Here is a 7,843-nt window from a genome sequence, read left to right on the forward strand (position 1 = left end):
GTTGCTCATAATTTGTATCTTTACCTTTTTCTTCCTCTTCCTCTTCTTAAAGGATACCTTTCAGCATTTCATATAATCCTGGTTTGGTGGTGATGAACTCCTTTAGCTTTTCCTTATCTGTGAAGCTCTTTATCTGACCTTCAATTCTGAATGATAGCTTTGCTGGATAAAGTAATCTTGGTTGTAGGTTCTTGGTATTCATCACTTTGAATATTTCTTGCCACTCCCTTCTGGCCTGCAAAGTTTCTGTTGAGAAATCAGCTGACAGTCGTATGGGTATTCCCTTGTAGGTAACTGAGTTTCTTTCTCTTGCTGTTTTTAAGATTCTCTCTTTATCTTTTGCTCTTGGCATTTTAATTATGATGTGTCTTGGTGTGGTCCTCTTTGGATTCCTTTTGTTTGGGGTTCTCCGCACTTCTTGGACCTGTAAGTCCATTTCTTTCACCAGGTGGGGGAAGTTTTCTGTCATTATTTCTTCAAATAGGTTTTCAATATCTTGCTCTCTCTCATCTTCTGGCACCCCTATAATTCTGATGTTGGTACGCTTGAAGCTGTCCCAGAGGCTCCTTACACTATCCTCGCATTTTTGGATTCTTTTTTCATTTTGCTTTTCCGGTTGGATGTTTTTTGCTTCCTCGCATTTCAAATCATTGACTTGATTCTTGCGCTCCTCTGGTCTGCTGTCGGGCGTCTGTATAATATTCGTTATTTCAGTCCGTGTGTGCTTAATTTCTAGTTGGTTCCCCAATATAAGATCGAGGGTCTTATTAGTTTTCGTGTAGATCTCATTAAGTTTATCGGCAGCTTCTAAACAGTTCTTGAGAGACCTTAAAAGTGTGGTTCTGAACTCTATTTCTTCCATTGACAATTTTGTCCTGTTTCTTTGTCTCCGCATTTTGTTATGCTTCCTTGGTGCACCCCCTAGTGGTCTTTGTTCGCAGTCTTATAGATAAATCTTGATTGTTGTAGCTAATTCCAGGGAGGGTTTGACCTCCAGGCAAGTGGCTATGAGAATCAGCTGTGTCAGCAGTGAGAGAACTTCTGTCCTCTAGGGAGGTGCTAATCTAGCCTTTGCCTGGGGCTATCCGGCAAATGCCTCTGTGCAGGGCTTGGGTAGGGCAGGTCGCCTAAAGTTAACTTTTCAAAGGTGGGTATAAATTTGCTTTTCCAGTAACATCTAAAGTAGGTAAAATAAAAACAATGTATAGAAAAATATTGGAAGACATCTGCCAAAATGATAATTGTATGCCTTTCTGTGGTAAGATTATGGATGATCCTTTTTCCTTTCCAGTTTTTCTACAATGAGAATATATTACTCTCATCATCAGTAAAGAGTGGAATATTTCTTTAAATGACACAAAAATAAACCAAGGTACCATGTTATGATAAAACTCAGCCATTGTCTCTTCATTAATATATTGTAAGGATAGACAATCAGCTTTACTGGCCAATTCATTTTGGAAAAAAGAAGGAGACATTAGATGGAATAAACATGTCCTTTTGTAATATTTACTATCAATTTTTGAATGAAATTAGCACCCAGGGTGAGAAGTTATGCACACCCACACCCACACATTTATATGTATATATATTTATGTGTTTGTGTTGTGAGCTTGTTAAAGTCACCATAAAAATGCTGTCTCTGTACAGAGTATTAATTCCTAACAGAGAAAATGGAGGCCCAGAGAAGTTCCGTAATCTTTGTGAGTTTTCCCAGTAGGTATTGCCTCATGAACATTATTCAGTACTGCTGACGCCAGCCTTCTATTAGTTCACTGATCCTTGCTACCTGTCAGGTAAAAGAATGGCAGAGTTCTCTAATCCTGGAGTCACATTGATTGGCTTAAAATTTATTGGAAGTGTTTATTGTTCTGATCAGTCTTTAAAATCCAGGAGATAAAAAATAATCTAATCCAGTTAAAAGAATGGTTTCTCTCCACTGTGAGAAATTAGCATCTTTTCTTTGTTCCAGTTTTCCTGGAAGTTTTACAATAGATTTCAGGCCTTGGCCAGTTTATGACTCTCTTGGTACTTAATTGATTTTAACTGGCAGATAGGTCGTGCTCAGGAATTCTTCCTCTAGTCAAAGAGCTAAGAATCCACCCTTTCTGTCTTGATTCCAATGCAATTTATTCTATACGTAGTAAAATTTAAAAGATACAGAAAAAATAACACAATGTTATATATCTTTTAATCCCCAAATATTCCTAAATTTAATCTATTCTTATATAGACTTGCTACCTAATTGATATTTCCATTCTAAATGTTTCCCCTCTGTATTTGATAACATCATTCTCCCCGCCCCCCCTCCCCCCCCAGTAGAAGTAACCAATATGGAAAATGGTTTTTAAGGTAAAATTTTAAGGCAAGCTTCTACTCATCTTATTTCCATGTTATTTTCCATCTGTAGTTCAATGTGAATTAATTATTTTAAATGAAGTTACAAACTATTACAATGTATATTCCTGTCAAATAAATTGTTTTTATACAGAACAATCCTAAGTCAGTGCTTCTTTTATCTCAGCACTGCTGGGTACATCTTTCTCCCTTCAGAATGATTGTTAATACATCTGCCTATTTTAATGAAGTTACATTTCATGAGATGCTTCAGAAGAAAGATATAATTAAGGTTGAGTTTGTCTGCCTAGCAATAGAATGGGTTCCAGAAGTGCATTTGACTGTAACTTTTCCATTATATCATAGGGACCCTTAGAATAAGAAATCTTTGTTGAATTAATCTATACTATCAACACCACTTGTATTTTGAGGCCTTGTCAATTTATGTTGCTCTATTAAGGGCTTCTAAATAACTGCCTAATATGAAGACTAATGAAAAAATAGCCCTGGACCCCTGACTAAACACAGTCCTGAAGATTGATTTCCTAACGCACTAGTGAAAAGAAAATAAATTCTCAAATTCTGAGGAAGTGTTTGGAATTTTTCAATGTGCCTGTTAGCATAAATATTTTGGATTTAAACATATTTCTCTTTTTTCATCTGTTTTACTTACACAATTTCATTATATATTTGTTTAAATGACATTGGATTAAGAAAGAAATGAAGACATGAAGAGAATGGTGGACAAGGAAAGGGTGTAAAGTTGATGAATTGGGGGGGTCCCACCTGAAGTATCATTGAAATCAGGGTACTAGAGGGAAGAGAAAAGAAAGATAACCAAATAGGAGACTTGTAATTGGGACTATGGAGGAGTTGCAGATATTGTTAATGACGAGGTCTAGAGTATGTATGACCATGAGAATGAATGACTGCGGTAGGGTAGAGGACAAGCTCATTGGAGAAAGAGGCCAGAGTATTATAAATATCATCCCCATGGATATAGCAGTCACCAAGAATTAATATCGAAATGTGTGAAGAGGTGACACCAAGCCTGGGACTAATACCTTTGAGGGATGAATGTTATGACTGGGGGTGGGCAGATGAGTGCAACAAGTAGGAATTCTGGTTGGTAAGACCAGGAGCTGAGGGTTTAAAGGCAGGAGAGGGGGGTCAGTGATCTGGAATGAAATGAGGATTAAGGAGGCTACTATATCAGCTCTAGTCCATTTGCAGGTAGAGTGTAAGAAAAATAGCTTCCACTTGTTAAGCTTTCAGGGCAGGCAATGCCTTCAGGGTATAGCCACTTTTCAGTTAGAATAAGTAAGTGGAAGGAATTCTGGGAAGGCAGGTTAAGGATAAAGGGGAGCAAGGGGGTGCAGAGAGCCAGAGAGGTGTGGGATGGAGTTTGTTTAGGGCATGCACAGAGGTCAATGGGATGAGGATGGTGTGCCTTTCTCTACAGCGGCACACGGATGGGCTCGTCCACACTAGTAAAATAGCAGAGCTGGCCCAATACTTGGTTCAGAGCCGAGGGCCCCTGGAGTTGACTTCTCATCTTCTGAGTGCTCAGAATCTTCGTGTAGCTCTGCTGGTTGTCCTGATCCAGGATCTTTGGGTCATTCTGGAGCTGGGGAAGCTGAGAGGGCCAGAACACAAAAGAGGGAATACCCATTGCACTCATGTCCCATCTCACTCATTTATTCACTCAGCAAACCTTCTTGAACCCTTCTTACTCCATGTATTATACAAATGTTATAGTTGTGCCAGATCCCTGCCCTCAGGGTACTCATGCTGAGACATGCAAATATGTGAGAGCAATCTGATGGGGTAGGTGAAAGATATAGAGATTAATTTAACTTAATAATTTAGATTTTTTTGCATGTATTTTGTGTACTAATGCAGCGGTTCTCAACCTGTGGGTCGCGACCCCGTTGGAGGTCGAACGACCTTTTCACAGGGGTTGCCTAAGACCATCGGAAAACACATATATAATTACATATTGTTTTTGTGATTAATCACTATACTTTAATTATGCTCAATTTGTAACAATGAAATTGGGGGTCACCACAACATGAGGAACCGTATTAAAGGGTCGCGGCATTAGGAAGGTTGAGAACCACTGTACTAATGGAACATAGAGATAGAATTCTTTTTCTTTTTTTAAAAATATATATTTCATTGATTTTTTACAGAGAGGAAGGGAGAGGGATAGAGAGTTAGAAACATCGATGAGAGAGAAACATCGATCAGCTGCCTCCTACACACCCTCTACTGGGGATGTGCCCACAACCAAGGTACATGCCCTTGACCAGAATTGAACCTGGGACCCTTCAGTCTGCAGGCCAACGCTCTATCCACTGAGCAAAACCAGTTAGGGCCAGATAGAATTCTTTAAAAGGCCATTGGTATATGGATCTGGAGCTTGGTGGGGAGTAAAGAGTTAAAATATAGGTTTGTAAGTTTGGAGAGTTTGAGGTGGTCCAATAAATAATAAATAATACCCCCTCTTCTTCCCCTGAGTCCTAATCAAACAAGAAATAAAAGAGAAAAGGAGAAAGAAGACTAAATGGAAAGAAGACTAAAAGAAGACTCACAGTGGAGAATATGTACAGACAAGTAGATTTTGTAACATTGAGCACTAGAATTAGACAGCACTGCCTACCCAGTGATGGTAAATTACTAGGGACCGTACCTCCTGGTTCAGAGCCTTCACTGTGAATCTTATCGGTAGCAGCACCGTGAAGTTCCTGAGCAATGACACATGGTGCTGAGACAATGAAGGGAGTGTTGAGCCACGCATACCCAGTTCATTCTTTCTGATTTTACCAATTTAATAACTGACTTGACCTACCAAAGGGTGGAGTAAGTAAGAGGGAAAGGGACCAGAAGTGTTTCACTTGGGGGAAGGAAACAGCACCCTCCCTATCACTCATCCTTAATCAGATCAGGCAAACTGAGGGCACAGATGGGAAGGAGAAGACAATGAACTGGAGCAGGAACTCTGGGCCACTGGAAACCAGGAGCGGGCAGGTGGGAGTGGATTGGGTGGAACGAAGAGAAGAAAGATCTGAAGAGGAATAAACCTGACTCTGGCTGTCACTCCAAGAGCTACTTCAGTGTGATGATTTTATGTTAGTAAAATTTTGACTACATGACTCTCAGTGTTTTCTAAGAGTTTCCTATACATTTTTTTGATTAATACTCACCACTTTGAAAACTGTAAGATAAATAGTATTCACTATTATCTGTGAGAGGAGAGCATTGGAATCCAGAGAACTTGAGTAACTTAACCAAGATCACTCAGTGAATCAGAAGAAAATTTAGTCTTAAATCCAAGATTTTAGGTGCATAGGCAGAACTCTCTCTAGGTATATAATTAGAAAAATATATGTGGATGATCTCTTTTGATTCTGTAATTGTTTAAAAGAAGGAATACCCCCCTGGTCAGTGTTCTCAGTGGTTAGAGCCTCACTCATGCACCAAAAGGTCGCAGATTTGATTCCAGGTCAAGGGCACGTATCTGGGTTGCAGGTTCCATCCCCAGCCCTGGTTGGGGCATGTACAGGAGGCAACCAATCTATATGTCTCTATCACATCGATGTTTCTCTGCACCTCACTCTCTCCCTTCCCCTATCTCTAAAAATCAATGGAAAAAATATCCTCAGGTGAGGATTAACAAAAATAAATAAGTAAAATAAAAGAATGACCAAAATGATAATTTGTTATTCCTTATGGTTCTGCAGATACTAATAGGACATATAAAAGAAAGCACAAGGTTTTCTATTCTTTATAAAAATGCCTGGCCAGTGTGGCTCTGTGGGTGAGCATCAATCTCTGAGCCAGGAGGTCAGGGTTCAATTCCTGGTCAGGGCACATGCCTGGGTTGCGAGCTCAATCCCCAGTGAGAGGCATACAGGAGGCAGCTGATCAATGGTTCTCTCTCATCACTGATGTTTCTATCTCTCTCTCCTTCTCCCTCCCCCTCTGAAATCAATAAAAATATATTTTTTAAGAATAAAATAATTGTAAAAAGTTATCTGAATGTTTAACATTAGAGTAATATTATTCTAACTCTGTGACATAATTAGATTCCTTTGGACTCTAGTACAAGGGAAATCTCAAAGCAGAGGCAAAAGTACTAGTAATAAAATATCTGAGAAAACATGTAGTTCGCATCAGTGCTAAGTTGTGATTTGTATGGCAATTTAACCTAATAATTCAAAAATAGAATTTAACATAAAAAGCTGAATACTCCCCCCTACCAAGAGTACTTTTCCCCAATCTGTACTCCCTCAAACATTCCTCAGGCTTTAATTAAATAAGAGCAGGAGAGAGCATTGGGCTTGGGTTCAGGAAAATATCCCCAGCTTGAACAGGAGATGTTGCTTTAATGACTTGGAATATATCCAGAAAGCTCAGACTGGCTAGCAAGCAAATCTGACAGCTACTGGATCTCACAGCAATAACATTCTAACCAATTAAAAGCTGAACTAGAAATAATGGTTTGTCACTGAGTGGTGTTTCAGAAACCAATTGGTCCAGATTAACCAGAGGATTAACTTTTCTAACTGAATTTAAAGGTCACAGGAAGCTGACTTTAATGAAAGAAAGAGAAAAGCATTCAATTAGAAGGGGAACACTTAGATATAGAAATTAGGTTAATAGATCTTGCTATATTATTTATAGACAACTAACCAAATTACTATCTTATTTTTATGGCAGGAGCTCATAGTCAAGGATAAATATGTTCATTATAAAAAAGAAAGTTAAGTAAGCAATCGGGGATTTCTAAGGGATTCCTCTAATGCAGTGGTTCTCAACCTTCCTAATGCCACGACTCTTTAATACAGTTCTTCATGTTGTGGTGACCCCCAACCATAAAATTATTTTCGTTGCTACTTCATAACTGTAATTTTGCTACTGTTATGAATCATAATGTAAATATCTTGTATGCAGGATGTGTTTTCATTGTTACAAATTGAACATAATTAAAGCATAGTGATTAATCACAGAAACAATATGTAATTATATATGTGTTTTCCGATGGTCTTAGGCGACCCCTGTGAAAGGGTCGTTCGACCCCCAAAGGGGTCGAGACCCACAGGTTGAGAACCGCTGCTCTAATGGAAAGGGTACAGATGGGTTTCCAACATCCACAAGTGTGTCATTTTTAAAAAGGCTTCTTGGTAAATGCAATCTACTTTTGACTCTACTTAACTCTGATGGGATCAAGATCAAGTTAGTGATTTGACCATCTGACTTGTGGGATCACCTGAGATCAACTTATCAGATGGCGCTTGCCTGGCTAAGACGACGTCAGAGACCCATGCTCATCAGAGCCACTGAAACGTGTGCAAAAAGAAGGTTTCAGTGCCACTTGCCAAGCTTTTCTCCCACTGGATGAGGGATGACTTTTCCTTGCTGAAAAACACACACATTCCTCTTAGATTGTCTCTTCCTGCAGGAGCCTAGGCCCTGTGGTGGCCGTGAGGCCCTCACACCCAAG

This window comes from Myotis daubentonii, chromosome 6 (genome assembly GCF_963259705.1).
Source record: "Myotis daubentonii chromosome 6, mMyoDau2.1, whole genome shotgun sequence".
Lineage (NCBI taxonomy): Eukaryota > Metazoa > Chordata > Mammalia > Chiroptera > Vespertilionidae > Myotis > Myotis daubentonii.